The following is a 16,971-nucleotide window of genomic DNA, read 5'->3' as shown; positions in this document are numbered from 1 at the left end:
GGACAGCGAGTGTCCAAGATAAACAACTCGCTGGACACAGAATTGCAGCTTAGAAGGGGACACCTTGTGCCCCTTTTCGGCTAGAAATTGTAAAACTGTCAGTGATGCTTTCTCACATTCGGGTTCGCTTCTAGCGGTGATCAGCAGATCATCGACATATTGAAGCAGAGCAGTGTTAACTGGCATGTGGATACTGTCGAGTTCTCGTTTCAGTGCTTGGCTATAGATGCTGGGGCTTTCTGTAAATCCTTGAGGTGCGCGTGTGAATTTAAAGCTACGTCCATTTAAACTAAATCCGAACAAGTATTGGCTTTCCGGATCTATTGGGACGCTGAAAAAGGCATTCTTGAGATCAATTACAGTAAAGAATGTTGCTTCGGAATCAATGGCTGTCAGTAATGACGAGATATCTGGGACCACAGGGAATTGTGGCACAATGCATTTGTTTAATTCTCGCAGATCAATAACCAATCGATATACTGGCGGGGCCTTCGGATCTGTTCGTTTAAGAATCGGAATTATCGGTGAATTACATACATTGGAGTCTGTTTCCACAACCACTCCTTGGGCAATGAGCTCGTCAATGATTTGCAGTATCGCCACTACAGCATCTGGTGGTAACTTGTATTGTCGCATTCGTGGTAGTACCACTCCTGCCTTTAGTGTAACTCGATATGGTGTAATATTCATGCAACCAACATCAGTAGGGCCTTGTGCCCATAAATGTGTGGGTAAAGTCTGCAATCGGGGATCCATGTCTCTAGACACATAGTGACCTTTAAAATCACGTAAAAACAATCTTACTCCTTCCGGAGAACAACATATTATAGCTCCTAGAGCTTTCAGTGTTTTTATACCTAACAAGTTTTCTGGACATGATTTAGTAAGCAATAAATCTGTAATTCGGGTCAAAGGTCCTATCGTAAGTGGAAGAGGCTGTGATACTTCATTAACAATAGGTTTTTCTGAAAAACCAAGGGAAATATTCTGTGAGCCTGAGAGGGGTGCCCCTGGAACTTCACTATGTTTTATGGTTGTTCGACTTGCCCCTGTATCAAGTAAAAATTTTCTATCTTGGCCTAATAATTCACTATGCACATAAGGTCCTTCTTGGTCTACAGGGACCTCGATAAGGGGTAAGTCAACTTCCCTCTCTAGGCTGGTTCATGCGTATCGTTGATAATCAGGATAGTCGTACTGTGCGGTCTGGTACAGCTGTCGTGTCGTGGTTTGTGTGGCAGCAACAGGCAGCGCTGGTGCAGCTGGCACAAACTGTATAGACTGTTGTGGAGCTGGCATGGACTGTGCATGCTGCGGGGCTCCTTGTTCATTCTGATCCTGTCTAGGTGGCCGTGGTCTTTCTTTTGTAATACCTGTGGCGATATTACGCTTCAGGACCGGGCAATCGTGTATGTAATGTCCTGGCTGTTTACAATAGTTGCATGTCCCTTTTACAGGTCCTGCTGAATCACCTGAATGTGTCGTACCCTTTTTATGTCCTTCAGCTGGAACTGTCTGGGAGACTAGCATTTTCATTTTTGTGTCTTTCATGCGTCTTTGTTCATGTTCTTGCTCCTCTCTAATTCTATTGTGATGATACTGTAACATTTGTAACATTTGTGATGGGGTGTTACCTTGCCAGGTACTCTCGAATTTTAATACTCTATTCTTCACTTGGGGTAAGGAGTTTTCAACTAATTTTGTCACAAACAGATGTGGGTATGATTTGCTACTTGCTTTTATGCCACTATTTATACCAAAACATTTTTCAAATCGAGCATAGAAATCACTAGTGTCTTCATCTTGCTTTTGTTTACAGGCTGAAATTGTACCCCAGTCTTCCTTTTTCGTAGTTAATAAACGTGGCAGTACCTGTACTAGTAAACCTGGTAGTGCTTTAGTTTTATCCCCAAGCCCTGCTCCTGCAGTTCGGGCTTTTTCTTCTGTTTCTAATGCTGTCCAGTCTATCTTTTGGTCTCCCACCTCCCACTCTTTTTCCTTGAGTTTTTCATAAATGCCAGCAGGCATTAATACCTTTAATATAGTCATAATGTCGGGATAGGTATACTCTCCCATGAGTAACATGTCTTTAATTTCTCGGTGGAAACCCGCTGGGTCTTTGTCATGACTGGGTACCACTTTCTTCATTTGTAACAATTCTATTTTAGATATGGGTGTGTATACAAACACACGTTTAAACTCATTGTCCTCGCCCTTTATTGGGTGTACATCTCGTAAGGGATTCTGTCTGTCCATGTAATACGTCGTTCTTTCCTTGATGGGCAGTGAGACATGTTCTGGGCATACAAAGAGAATGTACTGCTTTCTTGATTCTAGTATTTCTCTAATTAACTTAGTACCTGAACCTCTCCATCTATTCGTGAGTAGTTCAGTCAATATATCAGGTAAGGGACCAGGATCTGAATGCTGACTTTTATATAGTATAAGGAGTTGTTGAATCATATAAATCCCAGCTAAACGCTGTTCATCTGGGGTGAGGTTCAAAAATGTGTGTGCTACTGTATCATCACCATACTTTCCGGGACTGTCAACCCAATGCACGGCTGACCTGGCTAATTCTTGTTCATCCATAGAATCGAGGAAATGATAACCCCTTCGTTCTTGGAGTAATTTGTCAGCGGCTTGGAACGAATGCTCGGGGGACCTTATATTTATTATAGGTGTTTGGAAATTCCTGTTATTATCTGGACATATCGGACGTATCGGGTCGTAAAAACATCTAGTACTATTACAAGATCTTCCTCTACCTACATAGGCTATGGTTTCTGACTGTCCTGTGGGCAGTCCTGATCCTTCCTCCTCGCTTTGTTCGAACTGGTCTACCGTTAATCTCTCTTCGTGTAGGCGTTCTATTTCTTTACGGATCTTTCGGCACATGGCTATTATACAATTTTGCTTATCATGTCTCCCTTCTGATATATTCTGGCTCCATCTGGTAAGAGTTTGCATTGCTTCCGGATCTACCCCCGGTCGGTCTTGATTTCTGATCACACAATTTATGAGGAAACGTAACAGTTCCCCCTGTATCTCCACTTTCTGGTATTCCATAGCTCTGTTAATACATTCAGAATCTCGCCCTGTTTGGACAAAATGATATATATTATCTAGATGCACAGTCATTCCTGGTATCTTCCCTAGATACACCGCGGCTCGTCTGATACGTAATGATGCCATGATCATTTCGTCCTCTTTGCCGGGCACAGGGTCATATCTACAATCTATAAGAAGTTCCTTAAGCGTGCGGGCATTTATGAGTTTGGGGGTACGTGGATGTGCTGATTCTTGAAAGGTACGTTTATTTACTCTGGGTGGCGTAGAAAAAATGTTGGTAGCACCTCCGGTAGCCCCGTCTGGGGTATCGGGCGTGAAAGGATTCGTTGAACGTGATACAGCAACTATAGGTGTGGACACAGCTATAGAAGCAGCTGAAGGAACCGATGTGGAAACAGATGTGCTTGCCGGAACTTGTGTCTGGATTTGTTGCTGTAGAGATACAGATACTGGATCTTGGCGTTGAACCTCCCTGGCAGGCGGTCTATGTGGGGCGGGATTAGCATACTCGGGAGCTGCGTCATCTAAATATGAGGAAAGAAAAACATCTTCTGCGGTTCTAGGATGCCCCTTAGGATGCATTTTTATTGGAAACAACGGGGGTGGCAAGTCTTTTGGTATTTCCGGAGTAGTCTTAGGTAATCCCTCGGCCAGGATGGGATACATACCATTCATAAGGGCATTTCTTTGTCTGTCTACTTGTTCTGATTTCACTCGTGTACCCTCTTCAATTAATAGATTTTCTCGGACTTTATTTGAATTCTCTTTATTTTTCTCTTCCTGTCGGAGTGCTTTTTCTGTACGTCTATGAGATTCTTTGCGCCATAACTCAACGGCGTCTTTCTGTGACTGTCTGACTTTCCTTTTCCATAACTCTTCCTCTACTTTCATGATGCACTCTGCATCCCAGGTCCCAGCTGCGGGCCACCTCTGACTTTCTGGTAATTCCTTGGTGTAGTCTACCCATAAATCAAGAAATAATATAGCGTCTAAGCCGTGTTTATGATACATGAAGTACCCTGGAGTGTCCCTAGGAGGAATAGGAACAGCTTCTTCGAGTACCCCTTTTCTAGTTGTGATCTAGTTGTGGTCTTAATTTCGAAAAGAGCGGCATATTGAGAACTGATCTGATACTTGATTTTGAACAAACTTAATACAATAAACACGATAATGAACAGTCATTCACACCACAATATGCAGAACGTATTTTAAAACATTTAACATTTAACATTTAACTGAGCAACGATGATGATGACGATCTAAGGAAAACTTAATCACTAAACATAATACTTGGCATTAACTGAATTATTCTGAATTTATATACTTGATATACTAGATATACTGCTAAACAGTACAGATACACTGCTAAAACAGTGCAGACCGGATTTGTGTACCCAAACCCGTCTTGACCGGCACAACCTATGTGCACGTCAGAACGCCTCCCCAGTAATGGTACTCACCGGGTAGCTCGGAACGGAAGGCCTCGGAACGGAACTGAACTGGACTGGACCGGACTGGACTCGACTCGAAAACTTCGGACACTTCGGGACTGCGGAACTTGGTGGGCCTCTGTATACCTCGGATCTTGCTCTCTCAGCTAGGCTCTGGTCGGGATACTTCGCACTTCTCACCGCCTCGTCTGGGTGTTGATCGCAGCCTCAGTCGCCCCCGCTTGACCGGAGGGAGATACAGGAAATCCTGCTGGTACGCGTTGTTGTCCGTCCAGCTGTGGCAGGAGACCGGGCCTGCAACGCACCGCCGGCGCGTGAGATGAGAAAGTGTCCCTGTTCGGGCGCCATTCATGTGGTAAATAATTTAATTACCGGGACTTAATTTGATACAGAAACATAATAAAAATAGCTCAGTAAATAAGAGGCAGAATCCGTGGTATTAGAGGTTCGGAACGGGCTTTATTCCAATGGATGATTCGAATCGGTGACTCCAAGTTCCATCACCACGGAGGTTCAGGAAGTGAAGTACGTACTTTATTGATAATTAATCACTTTTATACAATAGGCATTACAGTGAAGCAAATGCAAGAGGCGTAACAATTCATAATGTAGATAAAAGATACATACGTAGCAAAAATAGGCGTAACTGGGTGTGACTAAAGAACGTCATCAGGTGTGATGTCATAATAGGGTGGTTCCATGAAAGAATTTCGCAATGTCAGCAGAAATACTTGGCAGAAATGCGCGCGCAGCAGCATGACGTGTGATTGACGTGCAACTAGGGGGTGAAGGGGACTTGACATTTAGCTCTACATGTGGCAACAGAAGTCTGGAGGGTCAAGTCAACCTAATCCCAAATCATATCTAACATCCTATGTTTAAAGAACTATGTTATCCAAAAGAGAGGTCTTCTTAGAGTAGAATCTTATTCTATACTGACTATACTGACTGTTAGTGCGTGTACAAGCGTCTAAGTGTCTACACTAGATGCGAGGGCAGAAATCTTCCATAATAATAGGGCTATGAATTACTTGCATAAAGACAGAGAAGCCGGGCCTTTGCTCGGTAGCTGGAAGAATGTTTACTTAAACTACTAGACAGGAATGCATTGGGCAGGGAGCGGAGCAGATAATTTCGAAGGTGAAATACAGTTTTTGGCAGGCAGCAAGCTGATGTCAGGCTTCGTGAGCCGCGCAGGGAATGAGACAAAGTTCATGGTCACAGATGCAGGCTCAGACTGGAGCTTTCAGAGGCAGAAGGCAAGAAAAGCTTGATGACAGAATCAGGGCCTACTTGCCTGGACTGTAAAATGGCATAAGTGAACCATATAAAGCCGGTGGCCTTTCATACTTAGGAATAGAATATCCGGCCCATTCATGGCGGATCTGAAAGAGGACATGTTGACGGTGGACGCACATGTGTTTGCGTCTTCATAACTGGAACTGGAGGGAACATACATGTACTTGTGATTCATACATGAAACCGTTGGGGTCCAAGATAGGGGACATAACTGATCGGAAAAATCCATATTTCCACAGTCCGCACTGTGCAATCATTGAAAACGACATCTGGCACAGTGCGAACAAGGTACTACGCAGTTCGCGAAGTGCTACGCGTAGCTCGCGTAGTGCGAACTTCACTTTGCGTAGCTTCGCGAAGTGCTACTTCGCGAACTACGCCCAGGCCTACTTTTCAGTATTTGTCATATGTTGTTAGTGTATATACATAACCTTCTTGCTTCTTCAACTCCTCGTTAGGATGTGCAACAAATGTAATTCGCTTTTAACTTTTTGTATTCTAACTGTCTTTTATTATTTCTTTTTCACTTTTTCTACAGGAGAAAAGGAAGGGGCCCAATTTCACGTATTCACCAGCACGGGCAACCTACCCTTTTCATCCGGTATGATTAACACGCTTGGCACATCTTTATTTCTGCAGAGTTGTGATTGGTCTGAGCGCTGTCATTCGGCACTCAGATGGGAAATAGGGTCCTGGGCATGGTCTCCCTGCAGGCCGTAATGCAGCCTGCATGGAGAACATGCAAGGAGCGCATGATTGTTTAGCCGGACTGAGACATCTAGTTATTATAATTTTATTTTTCCTTCATTTCCACTGCTAAAAGCAGGGGGGGGGGGCGATGCTCCTCTGCCTCAGCAGGGAAGCCGCCACCGCCATCAGGGCCGGACTGGGAATCAAAAGCAGCCCTGGGAACAAAATCCTAACTTTACGACTTTCGGTATTCACAAAAGGCATTTAGTAGTAGTAAAGTTAGTCCTAACTTTACTCCTACTAAATGCCTTCTGTGAATACCAAAAGTAGTAAGTACAGGATTTTATCTCAGTTTAGTAGTAGTAAAGTTAGGAGTCCTAACTTTACTACTACTACTACTACTACTACTAGTTTAGGATTTTATCTCAGATTAGTTCTGTGAATCGGCCCCTCAGGCTTGATTTTATTTAAAGCTCTACTCCATTTAAGCTAAAACCAGCTGGCACTTTACACTCAATGTTTCAAGCACCTCTACTTTTCTCTAGAGTGTGCCATGTTTACTGTGTTCATTAGTGACTTTCAATGTAGTGCCTGCATTAAAATCATTTTTGATGTAATGGGGGTACCTCATTTACTCTTATCAACCACTAGTCTCATTCCAATTGTAGGGGTGCATCATAATCATGTGTAGAGCACCCCACATTTAATCTTGTATTATGGAATGTGAGGTGTTAGAACTTTGAAACGTACTTACGTAACTACGTGACATATTTTAGGTTACAGACAAGTGCCATGGAGAATTAGCTTAGGAAATGGATGTAACTAGTAGAATATGTTAACCTGTAGAATTCCTTTTGTGGAATTCGACACTACTCATGTAATAAAGGTGTTTATCCATGGTAAATTTCCTAATTAAGTGAATGTATTAGTTGAAATGTAATAATGATTATGTGAATCCGTAATGCTTAAGCAACACGTTTGTATGTAACCCCTGCAGTAGGCCTGAAATGCATGCCTCTGACACCTCTCACTTTAGAATTAATGTTCGAAATTTCATGTGCATTGTGGAACTGTTCTTTTTCACATTTTGCATTGCAGGTGGAGAAGCATTCATTGGGCAAAATAATGTCTTTGTTTTAGCAGCTAGGACAGGAGAGAAGACATTACAATCGTATGATTCGAAGGCGATAAAGAAAGGACGTTGGGTTTACATGAGCAAAGGCTTGGGAATCAAGGATTCATTGTTGCAAAAGATGTACATGGAGAACACCATGGAAGAGTATGCTCCTGACTGTACTTATCGTGGGATTTGTGCAAAGCTGTGCATCATGGTAAACTACCTGTGGATAACTGGTTGGGATTAGGGAAAGTGCCCACATCTGTCTTGCCTTTGGTGAGGCAGCAACTGAGAGTGAGCTCTATCTTTGCGATGGTGGATTTATGCTACCTGGCCCATCTTGACGGTGGAGAGACTTCTTAGGAAGACTCCATGCCTAACACCTTTTTCCTCTTCACTCGATTTGTTTATCTATTAACCAAGGGATGTCATTTTAGCGTTAGAGTAGGCATAGATTTGATGCTTTAATTAATCAACCCTTGATGCATGGAAATTTGGACTCTTGCTTCCTGATAATGTGCATCCTCTTTCTTCAACCAATAGTTCCATTTATGTTGCACTGTCTGAATTGGGTGTGTAGATTTTGCTTTATGCTGTTTCCTTTGTATGTCTATACACTCGTGTTGAGGTGCTTTTTTGTCCAATTATTTTTGGCGTTTTATCCAATCAAACTAACCTTTGCCAGAGATCAGGACTTCTGTTTTGTTGGTGTTAAACTTTAGGCAGTGCTCTCTCATCCAGTTGGCAACTCTCGTCATACAGCTGTGGAATATGGCTCTGGTGGTGGTGGGGCCCTTGAAAGGGAGAGGATAAGTTGTTTATTGTCTGCCTAGGAGATGATGTTGAAACTGTGGGATCTGACAATGTTGGCCAGGGGTGTCATGTAGGTGTTGAAGAGGGTAAGGCTAAGCAGTAAACTCTGGGGACCCTGCAGTTGGTGTCCTTGGGTTCGGAAGTGGATGGAGGTAGGCAGACTTTCTGGGTTCTTCCAGTGAGGAAGGAGGCGATCCATCTGAGAGCACTCCCTTGGATCCCAATGTTGTGAAGCCTGGTGATCAGAGTGTGGTGGGATACCATGTTGAACGCTGCCTAGAGGTCAAGGGGGATCAGGGTGCCATTTCTCCTTGATCGAGGAGGGTTTTGATGTCTTCTGTAGCTGTAATGAGGGTGGTCTCAGTGCTGTGGTTGCTGCAGATTACGGGTTGGGAGGAGTCGAGGAGATAGTGTAGCTCAAAGTGGGTGGTGAGTTGTTTGTTGATGGCTTTTTAGAGTACCTTGGCAGGGAAGGGGAGTAGGGAGATAGGGAGATGGGTCGATAGTTTTTGAGTTTGCTGGAGTCGTCTGATTGTTTCTTGAGTAAGGGTTTGGTCTCAGCTTGCTTCCAGTCTTCTGGGAACAAGGCTGTGGTTATGGAGGTGTTGCGCAGGGAGGTGAGTTCCTGGCTGATTTTGTCTTTCCAGAGGTTGAAGATGTGGTCTTTGCAATGGGTCATTAGTTGTTCCTGAGTGGATGGAGTCCATGAGGGTGTCTGCTTCCTGGGTGGTGAGGGAGCTCCAGATGGTTAGTTGGTTAGTCGAGGTTCTGTGCCAGTGTTGGTGAGGCTGTGTGAGTTGAGGAAGTTGGTGGTCTCGGTTTGAGGTTCGAAATTCCTGTAGATAGCGGAGTTCTTGCTGTGAAAATAAGTTGCGAGGTTGTCACTGAGATACTGTGAGGTCCTTGATGCTTTTCTCTTTGGCTGTGGGGCTGACAAACTCCCTGCGGATGCTGAAGAGTTCTTTGGTGTCGTTGGAGCTGGAGTCAATGTGGGTTGTTAAGGGCTCTTTCTTCTCTTAGCATTCGATGGTAGAGGTTAAGGGAGGTCTTGAAGGTGGTTCTGTTGAATGTGTCCTTGAAGGAGTGCCATCTTCTTTCCTGTTGTTTGCAGATGCATTTGGCTGTCTGGAGTTCTGCAGTGTAGCAACTGGCTTGTTTGGAGGACCTTTTGTGGTGGTTGCTTTTGATGGACGTGACATTGTTTGCACAGTTGGTAATCTATGCATTGAAGTTCTTGACAACCTGGTCGAGGGAGGTAGTGAGTTTGGGGTTGGAGCAGTTGAGAACGTCAGTCCATTGTGTTTTGGTTATTTCAACTCAGCTGCAGCGAGGAGTGGGCATTCTCGAGAATGCAGGCTGTGGTCGGTGTACTGGTGATATTGAAATAGACGATGAAGTGGTTGGTCCAGGTTAGTCAGGTGGTGAGGCTATAAATGGCTCAGTTGCTGGATGTAAATATGGAGTCCATAGTGTGTCCTGCACCATGTATGGGGTCATAGATGAATTGGGTGAGTCCTAAGTTGCTCAGGCATTTGAGGAGCTTGATGGTAATGGGGTTGCTGTTGTCTTTGAGGTGGAAATTCAGGTAGGCGTGGAAGATGTAGGAAGTTGGAGTCAATGGCGAGGTGTACGATGATATCTGTGAAGTAGTTGCAGAAGCTGTGGCGGGGTCTGGAGAATGGTTGATGAGAGGGCCTCTGATGGTCGATTTGTCGTTGCATTGAAGTCTGAAATTGAGGTGTTCCATAGTCGGATAACAGCGTCCGTGGTGGTAGAGTATTGGATGGTTTCTTTGTGGATGATGGTGAAACTGCCATTGGGTTTGTTGGTGCGGTTCCTGTGGATGATGTTGTATTCTTCTGGTACTGCTGTGGGGATGTCGGGGTGATGAAGGTTTGAGGCAAGTTTCGGTGAGGAAGGCGACGTTGGATGCTAGGCTGGAAATGAGGTCCCATATGTCGGTGGTGTGTTTACACAGCAAGCAAGGGTTTAGGAGAAGGCACGTGAGCTGCTGGTAGGATACTATTGTGGCGCTGGGTTAGGTGAGTGCTGTGGTAGTGTGGTGGGAGGTCTGCATGGTTTTGACGGGTCGGCTGGTGGCTGTGTTCAGACATGTGAAGCTGCAGTGGGAGCAGGAGAAAGGGCCTTCTGTGAAGTGTGGTGAGGTGTGAGGTGTAGCAGCCCAGGTCGCTGGTGTGTCGTGCATTCAGAGCGCAGAGTTCAGCTGCAGATTAGCTGTGGGTAGGAACTGAACCAGGTTCCCTGGTGCTGGGTGCCGTCAGGTGCAGACAAGCTTGCCTTTGGGGCACCTCCAGGACACCAATGGTGCCCCCACTGCTGAGTAGTGCTGTGGTCGCCATTAAATAAGTCCTGGGAGAGGAGCTGGGGTGAGGTGGGCGAGGGTAGCAGAGAAAGAAAGAAGATCGTGAGAAGTGCGCGGGAGAGCAGGGTACGAGCGGGGGAAGGTAGAATTTATTTGCTGTTAGCCAAAGCAAGTAGGTGTTATTTTTAAATAGAAATGCAATTGGGGCTGTGCAGGTAACACTTCAATACTGCACATTTATGTACTATCATGCTATAAAAATTGTGTGCTTTGTTTGTCTAAAACAATATAATTGAGTGCTATGTGGGGAACAGCTGGCATTTTACACATTTTGCATTGAGCTTCATAGCAGTGAGGATTGGCCAGTAGTTTTAGTTTTGGATTTTGAAGTAGACAGACATTATGTCATTCTGCGCAACACTTACAGAGGGCTAGCTTATGCTTTTGCTTATGATTGGACTAAGATAATTCTTTTGATGATTAACGAACTTTTCCCTGCTGTATTTATTATTTTGATGAATGAATAAATTATTAGAACTGTGAATAGTGTCTCAAACCTTTACTTTAGGTTTGAAACGGATTTCTACCCTTCCTGTTACTTGACCCTGTAAATTAAATGTGTTTGAGCACTAGCACAGTGCACCATGGTTTCATCAGAAAAGCCCATTAATAGTTGAGTAAAATCTGGCATTCATGCTGTGAAAAAACAGAAAAGATGACAGGTGTGAAAAAGAAAAACTTCCACTTGGGAAGGATCAAATTAGAAAATGGAAGTAATGAGTAATGCCTGCATAACTCGTCCCCTTAAATCAGGCATTGGTGATTGCAAAGTTAAGTGGGGCAGTGGCTGTAAACAACCACAATTAACCAAACTAACATATACAAGGAGTGCATCAATCACAAATACATTTCAATTATAAATTATCATCAATTCAAGTCCATTGATCAAATATATCCAAAGCTCTATTGATATTTATCAAACTTGATTTATTTTCCAGAGTTCATCTGCTTATTCTTACAAATCAGATCATCACATCTTTATATTCACAGTTCAAAGTTCTTAATATTCACAGGTACAGCCTACGCGTTTCGTCCTATAATCCAGGACTTCATCAGGGCTGCGAAAAAGAAAAAAAGTATATACACAAATCAGTTTCTTCATGCTATTCAAGGTGTTCACACATTCCAATATCTATATAACTTAACAAAACTTCCACCTGCCTATTTCCATTCTAAACGTATGCTCATCACATATGGATGAAAACAACATCAAAATAGGGAAACATAATTAAAATCATGATTAACAATGTGCAAAACTCACAATAAAAATGTACATAAGAATCAAATAACACAAGCATGTTCAATCTGTTTTTATCTCAATTGGTATGATTCCAATAATTCGTATCTGGTTGGCCATTCCATCTGACTTATATAACATAATCGTGGTTAACATTATCACTGTAAAACCATAGTATATAAATTCTTATTAACTTAAATCCACAACTAAACTTCAATTGTTTCCAAATCTTCTCAATGAGAAACGTTATTTGCTTTCAAATCACTCGAAACAAGTTACAACTTTGTTCACCGCTAACTCCGCAAGTTGTAACCACCTAAAAATACTTAAGCCACACATTTTACATACCTCTTTTAATTTTAATTTTTATGATTTCTCACTTCTAATTTTCTCATATTTATCCTTCCAACTGATATAGATGGCAGCATTAGTTTTGAAGGTCCTACAAAAGGTCAAATATATCATTGCCTTACTTATTCAAGTTCTAGTTACAAACATTTTTTATCAGCTAATCCCCAAAAAGCCTGTTACACCTTAACTTTTAATCAGCCTAATTAATGCGAAATACCTTACTATTAGAGGCTGGATGAGCAGCTCAGGTTCTTAATCCCAGAACGTCCTTTTAACTAGTACTTTATTTTACCTATTTATAAAAATACGACATCTAATTAATTTTCTTCTAATTTTAAGCGCATTATCATCACAAATCACATCTAAGTCTAAATCAACCTACCAAAACAAATTCCTTCTTGAGTATTATCTCCAATCACCACTGTCTCCTGAATTCCCTCGCTTTCTTCTTAAAATTCTCCCCAATTCTTCTCAAACCATATATTGCTCACGTGGATATATAATCCTATAATGTAACGGGGAAAATCCATTATTACCTCCCTCCAACCTACAAAAAAATCGCTCTTAAATCATTCACTCCGTCAGTGTTTCCTCACCGTTCGCGTCACGTAACCTCTGTCTTTGCTGATTCCATTTTTGCAGGACTCTGTGCACTTTACTACTGCTAGTTAGTGCTAAAGTGCTTATGCTCTCTGATAAGCATGGTAAAATTGGCTTATACCCAAATGGCACAGTTAATTTATTTGGATGACCCTAGTAAAGTAGCACTACATGTACCCATGGCCTGTAAATTAAATATTACTAGTGGGTCCTCAGCACTTATTGGATCCACTTACTTAGGTAACTTTTAAGCATGTCGCAGTCCTGCCACTGCAGCCTGTGTATGCAGTTTAGACTGCCCTTTTTACCTGGCAAAAGTAAACCTTTTGCTGGGCCTAAACCTCCCTTTTTAATACATACAAGTCCTCAATAGGGTAGGCCCTAAACAGCCCATAGAGAAGGCTGCAGTGTATGTAAAAAGTTGAACATGTACTTATAAGTTTTGCATGTCCTGGTAGTGAAAAACTTCTGATATTGTTTTTCACTAGTGTGAGTCCTACCGCTCCCATAGGATAACATTGGGTTACCTTATTACAAAGACATGTAATTTAAAAACCTGTTGTGACATCCAAGTATGTTGTTTCATAAATAACACAAAGAGTGCAGGGGTTCAAAAGAAAGTTAATTTATTCTTAGAAGAGAACCCATCCATCCACAAGCCTTCCTGGAGTAACTGTCACTGGTCCCCCAACCCCCAACACATTCCATCATCTGGTTATGACATGCTAGGTGACATCATAGTGTTCCAACAACACACAGGTGGGACAGCCACCCAGCTACACAGTTACCACACACCTCCTTTCCTTACTAACCCAGATAATAATTCTCTTTTTTACATTTACACATAACTAAGAAGAGCACTTGTGAAAGTACATGAAAAATAGGAGTAATGCTTTAACTAAACCATACTGGCAGTCTAAAAGTTCAAACATAGCCTTTCCAATACGCTGTTTTCTTCACAGATCTTCCAGATGTTCTTATCTCCACTCCCTCATTGCATCCTCTAGCCATGCCTTCCATTTTCTTATTTTTCAAAGTTCCTTTGTACAAGACAACTCTGTTGAGGTTCCATATGCGATGGTCCTGAGTTTTCACACCATTGTTGAAAGTCTTGATAACTTGAATAGGCTTTTTGAATTTAGGACCCACACCGCCTTTACCAGGTTGTTTGATCATAACAAAATCACCTACTTGCACCTCCATTCTCGTCACAGCTTTCCACATGTCAAAACCATTCTTTCTGAGATTCAACTTTTCCTCTTCTCAGACTCATAATTAAGGCTCCCAGTCTTCCTTTTTTATATATTTTTACAGATGAATACAGACAGAAAACAATGTGTTTCCTGTCTAAATGAATTTTTAAAAGCGGAAAAATACATAAAATTGTGCTTCTTGTGAGTGACTCTCCAAGCTGTCCTTCATGAATTCTAGGCCAACAGTTGAGCAGACAGACATCATGTAGAGTCAAAAAAAACATTACATTTCCTTTAATAGAGGCACATTTTAATAAATATGTGTTTGTAATGCTGATATTTTCCTGTGGGTGTAGTGTTTTATTATATTTGGCTGCTTAATTAGGAAATATTCAGCAGGTATCAAAGTATGAGGTCATGATTATCAGTTAAATAAATGCGGAAATGTACCATTTTACTTCTCCATAAATTCTCAAAACACAAAATAAATATGGATAAATACCAGTAAGATGGCCAAAAAACAAATATGGACAGTTACAGACGGAAATGTTAGAAACATAAATACCATAACAAGAGGAGCCCTACTCATAAATATTAACTCAGGCAGTTCGACAGAGGTGTTGGGAAGCCTTCTTCAAACCACTTCAAATGGTGTTTTTCATGTTGCACTATACATTTCGACCTTCTTAATCACTTCCTCTTTCCAATTCAAAGAGTTTGACTTTGCTAACATGATTGTTTCATTAAGCACCCTATTCAACCTCTCAACCATTCCATTAATTTCTAGGTGATATTATGTGCATTTCTTGGGCTTTATCCCCGTTACTGAGAAACTCTTCCATTTCCATGGGCGTTAATTGGACCCCATTGTCCATAAGTTAGGTGCCTGGAAACCCTTCCCTCGCCATGAGTTCCTTCGATAATCTGATCACATGCTTGCTCTCTATAGCACGTGTCAAACAAATCTCTGGCCATCTCAAAACCATGTCTATTACAACTATTACATATTATTGTGCTCCTTCCCCATGCATCAGACATAGAATGTCCATCGCAATTTCCTTCGAAGGTCAATTGGGACATTCCCTGACCACCATAGTTTGCACCCTAGTTTGTTTATACTTTTCACTAAGTGCTCACGGTAAGCAATCTTGCACCACTCCCTCAACCGATTCAACCATTCCCCGCCACCAATATAAAGATTACAATCTCTCCTTACTTTTCAAAATTCCTTGATGTGACTCATGAGTTAAAGTAATAAATTCCTCTATAACACTGCACAATGGTATCAGTCTAGTTCCTCCAAACAGCAGATCTTTACTCATATTTAATTAATCCTTCACAACCCAGTAAGCTTGACATCTCTCAGACCATTGTTTTTTATTAAATCACTCCTGCTACACCAAATGTATCACCTCGTCAAGTTCTTTGTCACTTCTTAACTTCTCACGCCATCTTTCTTCTGAAATGATATAGCAATCCACTGCACATACTAATTCAGTTTCCTCATCCAACAGATAAACTGGTTCATCACTACATTCAGGGATCAATTTGGAAAGTGAGTCCGCTATTATATTCTTTACACCCGGTAAGTATTCTAGATCAAAATTGTACTCCTGCAAGGGCCTCTCTCTTAATAACTGAGTACCTAGACTCAGGAGCCTTTAAGACCCGTGAGATAAACAGAATGGTATTCATGCCATCCTTCCCCTTTTGCTGTAGCACTGCCCCCAGTTCTTTAAGACGGTTTTGGAGCTGCACTGAGCAGTTCTTTTAACAGCAAGAATTCCCTCTCACAGATGTCAGCCCAGGTAAACTCAACCCCCTTCCTTAACAGACCCCTCATACTGACACTGAATTCAGAACAATTTGTAACAAATTTGCTGTAATCATCCTCAAAAACACAATTAACTCCTCACAGGATGAAGGTGAGCTTATGTGCAGGATAGTGTTCACCAACTCTGCTTTCGGAAATATTCCCTCCCCAGAGATCGTATGTCCTAAATAATTCATAGTTTTAGTGCCAAATTTGCATTGCCCCAGTCTTATGGTGAGATTGCAGTCAGCTAATCCTTTCAACACATCTCTCATGTGAGTATCATGTTGCTCAGAGTTCCTGCCAAAATCCAGGATGTTGTCCTGGTAAACGTAAACCCCTTTAGCTTCTTGCAAGACCCTCTCCATTACACCTTGAAAGTCTGATGCTGCAGAAACCAACCCAAAATACAGCCTAACAAACCTAAATGTTTTAAAGGGTGTTATGAATGCAGTGTAATCTCTAGAGGGCTCCTTCAGTTCAATATGATGATAAGCTGAGGTGAGGTCTATGGTACTAAAAACCTTAGCACCACCGAGCAACAATAACAATTCTGTAAAATTTGAAAAAGAATACTTTTTCACAATAGCATTCTTGTTTAGTTGCCACAAGTCTATGCATAAGCACAAGCTTCTGTTATGCTTCCTAGGTGCAACAACAGTTGCAAGCCACTCAGTACCATCAACGTCTTCTATAATCCCACTCTCTTTGAATTTATTTTCTCATGCATCTCCTCTCTGATAGCTATGAGAACATTCCTCACTTTGCAACATACAGGTTGTGCTCCAGAAACTAAACACATATCCTGCTAATAATTTCCCAAACATCCTAGCTGTTTCCTGTGAACCTTTGGAAAATCATTTATGGGTTGTTCCAACATCTTACCATCTGACATTGTCTCAACACTGCAGAGTTCTCCCCTCTCCTTTAAACAAATTGGTGAGTTACTGCT

This window comes from Triturus cristatus, chromosome 6, assembly GCF_964204655.1.
Source record: "Triturus cristatus chromosome 6, aTriCri1.1, whole genome shotgun sequence".
In the NCBI taxonomy this organism is placed as follows: domain Eukaryota; kingdom Metazoa; phylum Chordata; class Amphibia; order Caudata; family Salamandridae; genus Triturus; species Triturus cristatus.
This window is presented reverse-complemented; position numbering follows the sequence as displayed.